Here is a 17118-nt window from a genome sequence, read left to right as displayed (position 1 = left end):
TTTTAAAACTGAAAAACAGAAAATTCCTCCAATCCATTTATAAAGCCAACCATCGTGAACACCATTAGGAACTCAGCGAAACCATAACTCTGTTGAGCTCGCTATGTGACACCCCTAAATTTGCCTATTTAGGAATCTACGTTAACTTTCTATTTTCAGAGACATCAAGGATCTAAAACGTCGATTTAAGTGATAGAAATAAATTCTAAAATAAAAATTAACACAAATCTAAAACCCTCTCCAAGATACATAGATACCAAACTCCTTTCCAGTGATATATATACAATAGTGTAATGGTTTTCAAACTATAAATATACATAAAAACAAATAAAACAGAATCAACCAATCTTGATCATCTTCGTGAACATTATCGAACCCGTTATCTGAAACTGAAGTGGGAAATGAATGAGCACATCATCCCCAAAGGGGTGCTCAGCAGAAATATATAACAAACTTTCAAACATTCATCAAAAACTATAATGCATGTCGGATGAAAACAAAACGCATTCATCTCGCATGTTAAAGATTCCTCTAGATAATAAAAGTAATAAATACTACCAAGAAAACCCGGACCTCGGCACCATTCCATACCGGTAAATATGGGGAAGTCCCCAAAACATATAGGGCCTATATATCGGGTTGGTATACCCGTAATATGAGGAACCATCAACATACAAACGAATGACCATGAAAAACAGTAATGAACACAAAAAAGTTCGTTATGGATTCCTTCCTCGTAATCTCATTTCTCGCTAGGGGTCGACACCCGTATTGAACTACCTACTGATTATAACACACACTAAGAAATTACAAAACAATTAAACACAAAGCATCCACATATACTATCTTAATTACTACTGGGTCCTGTACTAAATCTGAACTAGCAATATTGTTCCTCCTATTTTCCAACAGACAGCTAAAAATTGGCTACAACTTTCCAAATACCATTTTATTTTCGTCCAATTTACTATGTAACGAGCAAACCCTCGCGAGTACTCCATACGTCAACAAACATGATTAAAATGAGCCTACTTCATCTTATACAACCAAATTACTAATTAATTCAGTACATATATATCACCCATATGTTAGACTCTCTAAAGAATCTTGATGTATACAGCTAAATATACAATTCTATTTCGTTCCATTTCATTACTCGAAGAAAAGTACATAAAGTCTAACTTCCTAATTTAAACTCTAAAACATATGAGAATTCAAATAGTCATACCTTAATTTATAAGAGACCAGGCTAAAAAGATCACTATCTACATCTGTTTCCCATCGAACAAGCTGTTTCCAAGTTCTTCTATGTCTACGGTACTCTCTCTTTCTCTTTAAGTTTCCTAATTAACTCTCTCCCAGGCTCACTTCAGTTTACTCTCTTTCTATCCATCTATTCTTACTTCTTTCATTTCCTCCTCCCATTTCACTATATCTAACTTGACATAGATAGAGCTGTCACCACAAGAAGGAAACTTCCTTTCAAGTATACACCTAGCAGAAGACTAAAATCAATAAACATACATCTATTTTTAAGTTACCAAAACTAACACCTATAACAATACGGGACTAACACTTGGCAGCAAAAAGGTTAGATATAATTTCACTAATTAAAAATATATATATTGCTTTATTAAACTTGGTTAGTGATAATAAATTATAAACAAGTGAAATCTAAGTAGTAAAACGGTTAACGGTCTACCTCAAAGTCAACCCTGATACAAAATCTGCCGTCAAAGTGTCTTCGCTCCGGTTAAATCGTGGGTGCGAAATTTGTGTGACCCTATCAAGCCCATCTGGTGTCCAAACAGTGCATCCTGTAACGGTGCATCCTAATATTCGATTGTTACCTAGCTTTTTGAAACCCATCCTGGAGCTTCTCTGGTGGTCACTTGGTTAGCTTCATACGTGGCAATATGAGAAGATATCTTTTATTCTATTTTGTAACCAATTTTCCTAAACACGAGGAATAAAAGAAATTCTTCTCCAACTCTTGCATTTTCACCTTTTCTTGGCCTAGCTGTAATCTCATTTACGTATTGATTAAAGATTTTATTTGATAAAAAGAAAAATAGAAATTGTCATCTTTGAAATAGATTGAGAGGAAAAATTGCGAGAAGCAAACAACTTGAATAAAGTACTGCGACTGATGCATCAAAGAAAAAGAGTACTGAAATCTTCGTTGTTTAAGTGAAAGTCAAGATTCAAACTACTGTTCATCGTGATCGTACGGAATCAATGAACAATACCCATAACAATTAATTCATGCGTTCTTCTACACCCACCGATAAGAATTAAGTGTTCAAAATTAATCAATAAGGACTCGATAAAGTGAGATCAAAAGTGCAGCAATGGGAAGTGATAATAGATAGTTTGTAAAATTACAAACCCATGAACCCAAATAAAAACTTATTAACTACTCCTGATCCCACCATACGTTTACATTACGATGTTAACTTAGTCTGTCAATGGAAGCTGATAGAAGGAAAAATAAGTCACCCAATCGAAAATGATGTATCGATGAGTATATGATTGATATTTGGAGAGGAAGATTTAATGGCTCTCTATAGAAGAAAAACAAAAAGAAAGAACAGCGAAAGAAAAATTACTGAGGGGAAATTTTTAGATTTTGATTCAGTAAAATTCTATGCGAAATTATGAATCATTTATAATATATTAAATCTATTTTTAATTCAAAAAAAGCTGACTAGGATGGTACCAAATCCTCTTGGTGAACCTCTGAAACAAGAGGTTGACCAAGAGGATGTCTATCAAAATTTATGTCATGTCATTTGCTTACTAGTTAAAGAGGTTAGGGTTGGAAAAAGAAAATGAATGTGAATTTTATTTTCCCAAAACAGGTATTTAAATAATCCTCCCTAGCATATAAGGATGCTTGTGTAACGGCTTCCTTAAAGCCAAAATATGTTCGTATTTTTTTTTCTTTCATAGGTTAAAGCCGGACCAAGGTCCCTACCCAAATCCAGCCAGTTGGACTAGTCCCACTGCTAGATCCAACCTCACCAAATCCCTCTATACAACTAAATTAAACAAAAACTTCTACGGTGGGGATACAATCCCTGACTTCCTCCTTACTGGAGTTGATGGGATACCACTGAGCTATGTTCGTATATAGCTATACGAGTCTTATCTGGCTATAAAATACAGCGCAGTTAATAGCCTACCTCCAGTATGAATTTCGCTCGCACCTGACAAGCTGCAATGAGCTGGCCATAGGCTCTTGTTTCTAAAATTTTCTAGTAGTCATCAAACAAAAAAAAAAAAATTAGGGTAGGAACTTTATTTTTTCTTGAAAGCAAAGGGTACAAACCTGGTGACGCGTAACTTAGCTTTCCTCTCGCTTCCTCGAACCTGGGGAATCTTGCGCAAATTTTTGTTTCTTGAAAACAGGATTATGAACTGAGCCTGGTGTGAGACTTAGCCTACTTGTGATTTCTTTTTTGCTGTTCATATTTATCTTTTTCTTTTTCAAGGAAACATCTAGATTTCTTTAATTGGGCCGATTGACTGGGGACCGTATTTTTGTCAAATGAAATCTAACAAAAATATTTCATTTCATAAAAAGATTGGATTTTCTCTTGTCCAAGAGTTTTCTCCCATTTACAGTTAAATGATAGATTAACCCCTCCGTCCTTTTCTTCGCCTGCACATTTTCCTTTTTTTTTATAAGAAAATATAGTGTGTACTCAAGTAAAGAGCAACAACTCCAGCATACAAAGTGTGTTTAACTGAGCTATGCATAGCACCAAGTTGCAACACCAGAGTTTGATCAGGATCATTACATATTGTCTCACCATTCTTGACTTGACCTGACTGTAAAAATTCAAAAAGCTGTTGGAGTTTAGGGCCCTTCCAATTTAAATTTTGAAGTGATTTAGACTGAGGAGAGATAGTAGCTAATCTAATAGATAATAAGTTCTGGTTTGTGAAAAAGCGGGGGTCTGACAACCACACCCAATATTTCGTTCGGAAATCTGAATAGACAAACTCCAATATACTTTCAAGAGAATCAACTAGACAATCAGACTCAATCTAGAGAAAAGTATATCAAAGAGTTTTATATCTCAATTTCTCAATTCAATCTGCAATCAACAAATAGGAATTTGTGAGCCTGATTGAATATAAGAGAAATAACTTGAACGGTACCAAAGACCAATGTTCAAGGATCAATCAACAACCAAAGGTTGGATTTACCAATTAATCGATTCAACGCACAACCTGTGATATTTCAATTATAAAACAAAATATAATGCGGAAAAGAAATAACACAAACACCAGAAGTTTTGTTAACGAGGAAACCGCAAATATAGAAAAACCCCGGGACCTAGTCCAGCTTTGAACACCACACTGGATTAAGCCGCTACAGACACTAGCCTACTACCAATGAACTTCGCACTGGAATGTAGTTGAGCCCTAATCAATCTCACACTGATCAAGGTATAGTTGCGCTGCTTACGTCTCTGAATACCAGCAGGATTCCACGCACTTGATTCCCTTAACTGATCTCACCCACAACCAAGAGTTTCTACGACCCAAAGTCGAAGACTTGATAAACAAATATGTCTCACACGGAAAATTATATTGGAATAGATAAATCTGTCTCCCACAGAAATACCTACGATTTTTGTCCCTTCTTTTGATAAATCAAGGTGCACATGAACCAATTGATAAACCAGACTTATATTCCTGAAGAACGACCTAGTGTTATCAACCACCTCACAATAATCTTAATCATATGGTAGCGAAAAAAGATATTATGGAATCACAAACGATGAGACGAAGATATTTGTGACTACTTTTAATCTTACCTATCGGAGATAAATCTCATGCACATCTTAGCAAAGATAATACTCAATCACGATAGTGAAAGTAAGATTAGAACACGCAACTACTGAGAAAATAGTTGAGTCTGGCTTCACAATCCCAATGAAGTCTTCAAGTCGTTAACCTACAGGGATTCGTGAAAACCTAAGGTTAATGGAGAATTGACTCTAGTCACAACTGGTATCACACAGAAGATGTGGGGATTAGGTTTCCCAGTTCCTAGAGTTCTCCTTTATATAATTTTCAAATCAGGGTTTGCAATCTAAGTTACCTTGGTAACAAAGCATTCAATATTCACCGTTAGATAAAAACCTGATTAGATTCAAGCTAATATCTTTAAACCGTTAAATCGAACTTAGCTTGTTATACACAAATGAAATGTACCTTAATTTAGGTTTAAGTAACCGTACCTAAACGTGTACACCATGTTGGCTCAATAGTAGTTAGCCGATGTTATCTATATGAACACTCTCATATCAACCTTATTCATCTTAACCATAACTAGTTCAAATGACTCAAATGAAACTAGTTAAAGAGTTGTTCAATTCTTGTATTCTCATAGAAGTATACAAGAACACAATTGAAGCAAAATTGGTTTGATTCACTCGAATCAATTCATGAACATTATAGCTACGGTTTGCAAAGAATGCATTCCTTATTATATAAATGATTTGTTCATGTCACAACTGATTTTAGAACTTTAACCACTCAAGTTTGCAAACGGGTACGCATACTTGAATAGTCGGACCAAGTTTTGTTTTCGCCAGTACGCGAACGGGTACACATACCTCCAAACCCAGCATAATTTTCCGGACATGAACCTTACGCTAGTATGCGTACGGGTACGCGTACTTAGGTTCCCGGACTTCTAAAACCAACAGGTACACATACGGGTATGCATACTATGGTTCCCGGACATGGATCACATATATGCAAAAGTGCATAAAATGTTTATAATCCAATGTTGGTTAAGTGTTCTAAACTCTATTTCAATCATTGAAACTTTCTTAGAGGATGACAATAGACGTTTTCACACACTATTAGCATCAAAGAAATTTTCAAGTTATTGAAATAATCAAAGGAAGCATTCCAAGTCTATACCAAATAATTGTATCACACAAACCATGTAAGAAGTTACTCGGCGATTTTCACATGATCATCTTTTGACTTTCATCAAGAATCTAAGATGAACTTGGTTGAAGCGAAAACTTACCAACACATATTTCGACAAATATGTAAGCGAGTTAAACTCAGCTCGAAATCTCAAATGTGCATAATCGAAAACCATATAGTAATACGAATTATGTCTCAATATAGAAGATAGAGTATAAATAGAATTTCCGAGTGATAGATGAGTTTTAGTCTCCACATACCTTTTGTTGATGAAGTTCCACAAGCTCTCCTTAGTAGTTCTTCGTCTTCAATTGATGAACGTCGTGAAGTCTAATGCTCAAGTACACAATTTATCATAGTCCGAGACATCACTATAAGTAGACTAGAAATCAAGACTTATTGATCGAATTTTAGATAGTGGTAAATAGAGTTGTCATTCACTCGGACTTGATGAATTGATTTTAAGAATTAATAAACTAAAATAAAAGAAAAATATATATAAAATATTATCACAGGATGAAGAGAGTTACCGGGACTAGGATTTCGTCGAATTCATAACATAGGGTTCAATTTATTTATTCTCAACAATTAAAGCTCAATAAATAAAATTAAAATTGACTCTGATTTTTCCAAGGTAGATTCTCAAAAGATTAGTTGTAAATCCTAAGCATGATGTATCAAAACATTTAAGCTAAGCATACCTCATCAAATTAAATGATAACCAATTAATTCAAATCATACTTCAATTAAAATTAATGTAAAAGTCTTAAAAAGAATTAAATAATTTTAACCATGTATGAAATTCGTCTTCCCACGTCATCCCAGTGTTGGGGCTTAGCTCATCATGTTGGAAACACGCTCAAAGTATGATTTCATTACTCAGAAGGTGTTCACAATAATGAAATGGGAGAAAAACAATTAAAACAGGGTTTGTAACAGTTATATTTGTTACAAACCGAACTGTTACAGAGAATGATAGAAATGAAGTGTCGCAGGTACTGTAGCAATACGACTGTCTTTTATGGTCTTATGTTCTTCGGGTTCTTCTTCACCGGCAGAACTGGTTCATCTCTGCAACTCTGATTTCTCCCCCAATTTCGTCCCCTAACTCTCCATAATCTCTTCTATTGCTCCTCAACAGTTTATATAGCCTCACAACACCGAAATATCCCGTCATAACTCTATATAATTCTCCATTTACTCGGCAGTAAAGAATATCTCCTTGGGAATATTTTCTTCCCTTTATTCTCTCTCACGCTGTCAAACAGTGCTGAAACTTCCTTACTTAACTCCTTCACGTCTCTGCAGCGACCAAGCACTTTCCAAACATGAGCAACACACGAATTAGAGTCCCAGAAGCACACGAAATTCATAACAAATCCCATGAAAAACTCTCCCAAGAATGTGTTGCTCTGTTTGCTTTAATCCCACGATGCAGCCAACTCTAACTGAAACCATCGACCATACCATCCCTGTTTGGTCCAAACAGGCCCAAAGAAACCAAATCCAGTGCTCGAGTCTCATTCCAACGTGACCAAAATCTTAACAGAGTTTCCGCAGGAAAAAAACCCGAGAAAATGTTCAACCCTTATATCCACCGTTCTAGCCAATTCTAGTGTAAACGACGACCATTACTATCTCTATTGGATCAAAATAGACAAACCCAATGAGTTTCAGCCCTTGAATCTCCCTAGAACGCGACCAAAACTTCAACCTTAATTCTGCCTGCATCTGCACTATCTCCAGCCAATTTTGAAATTTGAAATGAAGAAGAAGATGTGTCATGATCCAAAACACGGGCGCCTTTAACAACTGGGGGTGCCTGGGGTGCCCTTATCCAAAATGAGGGTGCCTTTAGTACTTTTCTCCGGGGGTCCAAATAGCACTTTTTGAGCAACTTTTTCCACACAAGTGTATTTCTCCAAAAACACCTACACAAACATAAAAACACCATAATAAGTAGAAAATCAAGCACTAACAATAGAGACAATGAGGACAATTCCGACACAAAAATGTGTGTATCACTTATAGTTTTGATCACTAACATTGACAAACAAGCTTGAGATAGCAACGCTTGCGAGTTCGACCGAGCACTGATCTAACAGTTTGGAGCTAGAAGAAATAGATCTCCTAACACAAAATCAATAGTTTTAATTGTTGAGTCATGAGTCTGACTGAAACTTGGTTGGAACCTTTCTTGAACTTCTATCTGGTACTCTCTCTGAATGGCTTGTAGAGTTACATGATCCTCATCAGCAAAGTCAATGTGGGATTTCTGCATCTCTTTTCCCCATCCAATGGCTAGATGAGCTCCTCTGGCTGCTCTAGTAGTTCTGCTGAGACCATTTGTTGTGTCCTTATAGTTTCTTTCTCCCACGCATTGGCCTGTAAAGAACATAGCAATAAGAGAGAAGTTAGTATAAGGTATAAGATCACCAGTAGTATTTTTATTATTGACTTCCATAATACAAATGCTAATAGTGATTCCAAAATTCCTTTTATGAGTTTGTATGAGTCTGGTGTTCCTAGACTCCTGCAGCCTATTGTCCTGATAATGCAAATTGTTGAAAATATGCCTCGGGTTATGAATAACTCTGTTGAAGGAGCATACATGCTGGGTTATTTTTAAAGCAGTGCCTGCAGCTGAAGGAATTATATTTTTGAATACCAGGTCACATCTGGCTTTCCAAATGAACCAACAGACAGTAGCATAAGTATCATTCCAGCTGTCATTAAGATTCTGATCAATAAACCAACTATTGAACCAAATAATTTGCTCTAAACATCAGAAGCAGCAGGACAGGTGATGAGAACTTGATTTATATCTTCCTTAACATCTTTGCAAATGTTGCAGACATGATCAATATAAATAAGTACACTAGCATTCCTGGCATTGGTAGGTAGAATGCCATGAGCATACTTCCAAATGAATAAATGGATGGCTGGAGAAGTATTAAGATTCCAGATCCTTTTCCAAGGAGAAACAATTACATCATTAGCATATTTATCAGTAATCTGCTTATCATAAAGAGATTTGACAGAAAACACTCCTTTGCTCGTCAGGTTCCAAATTATAGTGTCTTCAACATCAGGATTACGTGGAGTAAGAAGAATATGTTGTTGAGTGTCCAAATTGAACCAAAGAGCCAGGATTTTTGTGTCCCAGTCACCAGCAGAGTTGAAAAGATGGTTGACAAAGATAAGAGTTATTGGGTAATTGGGGGGTTTTACTAAGATCTCAGCTTGTCCTTTGAACCATCTATCTTCCCAGATGTGAATGCTATTGCATTTCCCAATTTTCCAACTATAATATTTTTGAATATTAGCAATACCTTCAAGAATTCGTTTCCAAATCCAAGAATCAGTTTGTTTTGGTGTGGTATCCATTCTTATAACCTCATGGTTTGGGAAGTGAGCATCCTTCATGGAACAAATCCAGAGGGAATTTGGTTTAGTGATTAGTCTCTATGAAATTTTAGTGATCATTGCATTGTTGAAAAACTCCATGTTCTTGAAGCCTAAGCCTCCCAGATCCTTAGGCTTATTGGCAGCATCCCAAGCTATGTAGTAAAGACCTTTAGATTTGTCCTGATCTTTGTTCCATAAGAAGTCTCTTTGGATAGCATTAATCTCCTTGCAGGTGGCTTTTGGGAGCTTGAAGCAGTTCATTTGATAGATACTAAAAGTGGAGGTAACAGATCATAATGACTTTTCCAGCAACATATAGAGTATCTTTCCACCCAACTAACCTGAATTTTAGTTTATCAATGCAAGGTTTGAAAGCTTATATTTTACTTTTGTTGGTGAAGAGAGGAGATCTAAATACTTATCCTTTATGTCTATTTTTTGGACTCCCATAGTGATGCTTATTCTGTCAGCAAGCTCTGGATCAGTATTTATGCTAAAGAAGATACCAGACTTGTCAAAATTAATCATTTGACCTGAGGAGTGGATGAATTATTGTAGAATGTTGATAAGACTGGTGCATTCCTCCATGTTGGCATTGCAGAAAATCATGCAATCATCAACAAAGAGATGGTGACTGATGGTGGGAGCCTCAAGACTTAGCTTTATACCATGGATAAGGCTTTGAGATTCAACATGAGTAAGATATCTATATAGAGCCTCCATACAGAAAAGGAAAAGATAAGGTGAGAGAGGGTCTCCCTATCTGAGGCCTTTGGTAGGCTTGAAGAATTTGCCAGGAGAACCATTTACTAACACACCAAGATTAGTAGTAGATATACATTGGAGGATGAGGTTACACCACTGGGAACTGAATCCAATTTGTAGCATGATTTTTTTTAGAAAATCCCAACTAACTCTGTCAAAAGCTTTTGCCATGTCAATTGTGATATCCATTGTGCCTCTGATACCTTCTTTTCCTTTTCTGGTATTCATATGATATATTAGTTCATGAGCAATGGCTTATCAGAAATTTGCCTACCGTGAATAAAAGCATAATGAAAGGGAGATATGATTTTAGGTAGAATAGGTTTGAGTATATGGGCCATGAGTTTAAATATAATTTTGTAAGTGGTATTACATAGAGAAATAGATCTGAAATGGGAGGGAGAGGTTGGGTTATCAATTTTTGGAATGAGGGATATAAATGTAGAGTTCATTTCTTTTGGGAGGTAGCCAAAAGTAAAGAAATTTTGCACCATTGTTGTGATATCTTCTCTAACAGTACCCGAGTTGGCTTGAAAGAAGTTTGGAGGAAAGCCATTTGGTCCAGGAATAAGATTTATAATGGATTGATTGATAGTGATAGGTTCAGCTGAAGCCATAGCAGAAAAGTGGTTAGTAAAGCTGTTGGAAATTTCTTCACTGTTATGCAACCAAATGCCATCGTCTCTTTGAATGGAAACAATCTTATTTCTTATATATCTCTTCTTTGTAGCATCATGAAAGAACTTGGTGTTTATATCTCCTAACTTGATGAATTGATCTATGTTTTTAGTTTTCCAAAAACTTTCTTGGATATTCTGCCAATGTTTAATAGTCTTCTTAGACTTTTTTTATGTCTCTTCCTCTGTGAATGTTGAACTGATTCTTGGTGATCCAATCCAATTGTTGAAGGCTTTCTTCTAGATTAGTTTTAATATTACCATAAATTTCCTTGTTCCATAGTTTGACCTTAACCTTGACATCCTTAAGCTTTCTGGCAATTCCGCATAAGATCCTTTATGGTTTGTTTTCCAGCATTCAGCTGTGATGTCTTTACAGTCTTGGTGGTTCAACCAAGGCCCAAAGAATTTAGGGTACATTGATTAAATATCCCTACTTTTGACACCCTTCAAATATACCCTTATCACAGAATAATTATACCCCTCCTACATTTAGAAGTTGGAGCCCGAAATGTCATATTACCGAAATATCCTTCTATATATTACGATAATAGCAGTTATAGCCCATGTTTTTCCTCCAGTTTCATTCCGGCGTTTCTCTTCTCTCTCTCATAACGGAACATAAACCCCGATCATAAATATCAAAAGAACTGAAATCAACCGATAGAAAAATCGAATTATAATTCATCAAATGCAAGTTACGATATCATTTGAGGCTTAAGAAGATCAAAATCAAGACAGAAACCATCAAGAAAGAAGAAAAAAGTTAGGGTAAAATAATTTTTCAATAATCAATTTACCGTCGTCGTCAACTTCGATTTGAAGATTCAAACAAAGGTATGCACAGATTTAGTGGTGAATGTGTTTTAGATAAGTTAGATTTTGATTTCTTAGAGTTTGAAATAATTTTGATTTTGAATTAGTTATTATTAGTTCTTCGTTCTTCAGGGGATATTGAAGCATGTTAATATCTTGAACTGATATGTTGTAACTAATACGGATGCATGTTTAATTTGGTTAGATTTGCTACTAATTTTGTTGATCTCGTTAAATTTGTTTAATTCGTTAGTGTTGCTTTTTATTTTGAAATCGATTTTATTTTTTGATTTTGCTAATGATTTTTTTTTTCGAATCCTTTGGAGTGCTTGTTTAATAAGAGTGAAATAAAATTATTGTAAATAAGAGGCTATAACGGAACATGATGAAGAGATTCAAAGGGCTTAACCTGTTGAAACTAGTGTTTTACCAACATCAATATTTGAACCACATATCATGTAAATTGGATGAGAAAGGTTTTTGATTAGTAACAATGATGGTGGTGTCGCTGTAGCTGTAGTAGATTGATTAAGTGATGAATCAAATATTATTTTTTTGGGTTTTGGGTTAGATTTAATGGATCCGAAAACAGTCACGTTTCTGTTTTATTTATTTTTGCAGAATTCTTCTTCAGTTTCTTAATCAAGGTGTTCTTAAATAGTTACAAAGATGAGTGGTTGACCGGTAATGTGTACTTTTACTATTTTTTGTTTTCCCTCATAGATTTATTCTTTGAATTTTGTTTAATTTGTTTATTCTGAGTTGAAGTTGTGATAACTATGAGGTTATGTGAAACATTATTGGTACATAGTAGTAACGGATATGATCCGTATCTTCGAGTAGATTTTAAGAACAACCAGACATTATAGTTCGTCACTTGAGCATGGTGTGTATATAATATGTGAGCCCTCATGTTCTCAAAGATACTACCAACTTGGTATTTGTCATCAAAAAGTTGTTTATTAGCGCAAAATACAAGAAGCTAGTGATCGTACACATTCTGTGAACGGTTCTTTGTGGTCAAGCTTCTTTCTATTTAGTTTCTTAGTGTTTGAGGCACAAGGTTAGGCGTCTATCTGTGGAAAAGAATTCAATGATTGACATATTGTAACTATTTTCTAGCATGAATGAAAACTTATGAATAAATGAATGAAAAATAATTCCAAAAACATTGTTTTTTCTTCCTTATTTTTTTTTTTGATAAACAACAGAAACATTTTTAGTATGTGAACGAATGGATGAATGGCAAATAGAAATCATGCGAAATTTTACCAGAAAAATTGGTGTCATCAACCAAAGTTGATACTAATAACTGGGATCAACAACGGAAGTTGATACTAAAAAACTGGAATCCAGAGACATTTCCTTCTAGGAATTGGTGTCAACAACCAAAGTTGACACCAATAACTGGGATCAACAACCGAAGTTGATGCCAAAGAAAAGGAATCCAAGGACATGTTCTTCTAGGAACTGGTGTCAACAACCAAAGTTGACAACAATTACTGGAATCAACAACTGAAGTTGATACCAAAGTCCATTTGAAAGTAAAACTATATTTTGTAATTGAAGATTATATGCTCTATATAACTGGGAATGTTAACTATTTTTGTTGTTTGATAGCATATTGAAGAAAAAAAAATGCGGAAACCACCAAATGTACATTTGAAGAAGAAAATGCAAGAAGAGAAAGAATCACCAGAAGTTAAGAAAGGTAAAACACCAAAAGCAAAGACGAAGAAGAAAATGCAAGAAGAGGAGGTACCCCAGAAGTTCTAAAAGGTAAAACTAATTAAATTGTATATGTGGATAGTTGACTTAACTAAGAAGATGCAAACAAGGAGAGTCAAGATGCTACTTTGCATTATGACAGAATATGGTGCATAAAAGCTAGAGTATAACCACCAGCAACAGCAGGAGGAGCACCTAGACCAACAAGATAGATGTTCAAGAGATATTTCCTCGACCTCGACCGACTCAGTTGAAGACAGTCTAATGTAGGTCTTAAACATGTTAATTAGGTATTGTAGTGGTATTTAACATCTTATAATGTATAGTTCTAAAAACTACCTTTTTTTGTGTAATGGGATTAAACATCTTAACGCATGTATGAAGAAGTTACAGAATTAAACGACTGATGTTGTTACTTATTTTTTTTACTATTTTCTAGCATGAATGCATGAATTATAGAAGATTTCAGGTATGTATAGTTACAGAGATGACTTAAAATACTGATAAACCCACAGAATAAAAATTAATGTCAACAACCAAAGTTGACACGAGAAACTGGCATCAACAACCAAAGAACAATAATTCGTGTTAACAATGGAAGTTCATCCTACAAATTGATGTCAACAATCGAAGTTTACCTCAAATTTGTTGTCACTTTGGTATCGTGTCAACAACAAAAGTTGATCCCAATAACCTGATGTCAACAACCAAAATTGACATGAGAAACTGGCATCAACAACCAAAGAGCAATAATTCGTGTTAACAATGGAAGTTCATCCTACAAATTGATGTCAACAATCGAAGTTTACCTCAAATTTGGAATCCAGGAATATGTTGTCACTTTGGAATCGTGTCAACAACCAAAGTTGATGCCAATAACTTGTGTCAACAACAAAAGTTGATCCGGAAACCTGATGTCAACAACAAAAGTTGACACCAAAAATTCTTGTCAACAATGGAAGTTGATCCTACGAATTGATGTCGACAACCGAAGTTGACCCCAAATTTGGAATCTAGGAATATCTTGTTACTCTGGTATCGTGTCAACAACAAAAGTTGACACCAATATTTCGCGTCGATAACAGAAGTTGATCCCGAAACCTGCTGTTAACAACCAAAGTCGACACCATTTACAATGGTTTGGTTCTTGTAAAAATCAATAACCTGGAGCTTGCAAATTGACATATTTATCAGAAATATGAATATAAAAATCATAAACAAAATGAATTGTATATTTCATTAAAAACATAACAAGCCAAAAAAAACATTTTGATATGCACGAACGAGTGAGATTGGCGTGATTCGAACACGCATCATCTGACGTGAAGTCAGTCGTGCTACCATTGCACCACAAATTCAGTGTAAGAGCATAACAACAACTAACGCCATGAAAAAGACAGAACTAAAAACTATAAACTTGACATAATTTGAGATACATGTTCAAAATGGAATCAGTTTCGTCTTAATTAACTAATATAATGTTTCTAATTTTGTACCTCTAATGCGATATCTGTAGAATGTGTTTCTAGTAATATCCAGTAGTAGCTGGATACAATCAAAGCACCCATTAAGAGCACCCATATAAATGTATTTCTTCCAATAACAGAGCATAGATGGACAAAACAAAAAAATACAAACCTGGAACAAAATTTGGAGCGAACCATATTTCTGGATGTTAAACATCCATTTATATCCTTCCATCACTAACTGATGAACACAGCAAAATGTAAACCGAATTTTTTGCGTGATTTAACCATGTTTCACCAAACAAGAACCTTGCACCACCAGAGCTTAAAACCCAACCATCACGACAAATCAACATACCTTGAATTAAGGCACATCCAACCACCATATCCCTGCCACTTTCACCGCCGACGTCCACTACCATGATCTCCTCCACCACCTTTTCCCCCTGCTAAAACAGTTTCACGGTAATTAGAAACCTAAATTCATAACAACTTACATTAAACTAGATGAACGCGCTGTGGCGGGCCGATGGAAATTCTAAGCCTGCTTGCATTTCTTACTGTAGCTTCATGAATCAAAATTATTCAGCAAAGAACATTGTTGAGGAACAACTGAAATACACATTTAACTAGTTGAATATTCTCTACCGTCACCCTAACAACCAAAATTAAAAGTTTTGTGCTACTCAACCTGTGTAAAACACCATAACTAATCGACCATAAAAATCAAAGCATTTCTCTCATTTATCCTATCAAAAAACAACTATAGAATTACCAATGCACTCGCAGTTGGCTTATATTTATGCAAGCATTGTGTCGATATGAGTAGCAGGAGTTAACCCATTTTATGATAACCAAATGTAGTTGCGAATGAAACATAACAATCTGATTTTACAAGCTATAAGAAACTAATTTAAAGCGCCGAAGGGATAATCGGTTCATATAAGAATCAGTCACTTATAAATGGTTAAGAAAATATAAGCTTAATTGATCAGTTAGCTTTTATTTTAGGAATTAACACAAACATAAAACATTCATTAACAATTAGCCATTCACCATCACTTCCTGCCAAAAAAATCTAAACTAGATAACAATTTACATTAAATGATTTAGAAACAGATCAATACACTAGTAAATACCAATCACCTCATCTGAATTTGTGAATTCCACCATATCCATCATCTTTTCCTTCTATCCAACCACCACCTTCACCTCCTCCAATCAAAGTTTCTTGTCTACCGGAAAAAAATGATGAAATCATTAACAAATCATAAAAAAATATAAATCAAACAAATAAATTTATACTCGTATATATCGTTGTTTACCTTTGATTTTAAATCTTCAAACTTTTGTTGTTGAAGAAGAGAGTAAACTCGTTAAAATTCGATTTATAAATCCTAATTTTTCAGGTTTTTGATAATTTTCTTTTTGATTTCTCTGGTAAATTGATCTCGTTCATGTTCTTGCACAATTAGAAATTCCATTTTAGGTTTGATTTTGCATGATTTCATTTAGTTTTTCTGGATCTGGTTGCTATTTCGGATGGAGTCGTTGCGAAGAGAGAGAAAGAAAAACATGAAATGAAATGTCTAAATTGATTCGCGAATGTATGTTATGTTATTCAAGGGAGGGTATTTGGGTAATCTTTAATTTCGGGATTTCACATTTTTCAAGTATAGGGGTATTATTATGGAAAATTTTTTGTTTGGTCCTAGGCCCATATAGTTATTTATAGTAGGGTCCAACCGGAATTATTTTTTATCCAGAGGTCCAAAATTAATTAAAACATGGAAATGCCATAATGCCCATTACTACCAAACGTGTGTGTCTATACTGCTTACAAATTTGAGTACATATCTGGTACACTGCTTAAAAATTCGAGTACATAGTTGCTACACTGCTTACAAATTTGAGTACATATCTGTCTGAGTACATATCTGTCGTACTGCTTACAAATCCGATTATATATCTGAATGCTTACAAATTCGAGTACATATTTGCTGCACTGCTTCCAGGTAGAGTACAAATCTGTAAGAATCAATGATAAATAAATTAGAAAACGTATTACATCACATACATTGTAGGATCATACAATGTAGAAACCCAACCTTTTATGTTCCTCCAAATCCATTTGCAGCACACCTTCTTTCAAACACACGTCACAACCAATTTGTAACTTCATCAAGACCACCACCGATTTCACAAGCTTGCAAATCTGAACCAACAACAACTCATGTTCCTATCATTAAAAATCTGTCATTTCTTGCAATAAGTTCTGAACTGCAGCTCCAGATCATCTC

The 17118-nt window shown here is 35.0% G+C and overlaps 2 long non-coding RNA genes across 3 annotated transcripts; one reads left to right on the top strand and one right to left on the bottom strand.

Annotated features, from left to right (window-relative positions):
* The first annotated feature begins 11167 nt into the window (after nucleotides 1-11167).
* On the top strand, nucleotides 11168-13779 carry LOC113276198. The gene is made up of 3 exons (XR_003324144.1): nucleotides 11168-11645; nucleotides 12246-12308; nucleotides 13245-13779. It is a non-coding gene; the product is annotated as an uncharacterized LOC113276198 (long non-coding RNA).
* On the bottom strand, nucleotides 13757-16399 carry LOC113276197. 2 transcript variants are annotated; one of them, XR_003324143.1, is made up of 4 exons: nucleotides 16144-16399; nucleotides 15965-16053; nucleotides 14162-15267; nucleotides 13757-14046 (listed from the first exon to the last, which is right to left on the bottom strand). It is a non-coding gene; the product is annotated as an uncharacterized LOC113276197 (long non-coding RNA). The 2 variants fall into 2 exon arrangements; XR_003324142.1 differs by having other exon boundaries at nucleotides 14162-15264.
* Between the last annotated feature and the right edge of the window lie 719 nt (nucleotides 16400-17118).

This window comes from Papaver somniferum, chromosome 4 (genome assembly GCF_003573695.1).
Source record: "Papaver somniferum cultivar HN1 chromosome 4, ASM357369v1, whole genome shotgun sequence".
Lineage (NCBI taxonomy): Eukaryota > Viridiplantae > Streptophyta > Magnoliopsida > Ranunculales > Papaveraceae > Papaver > Papaver somniferum.
Note: the sequence above shows the minus strand (reverse complement) of the source record. Positions and strands in the feature narration are given on the sequence as shown.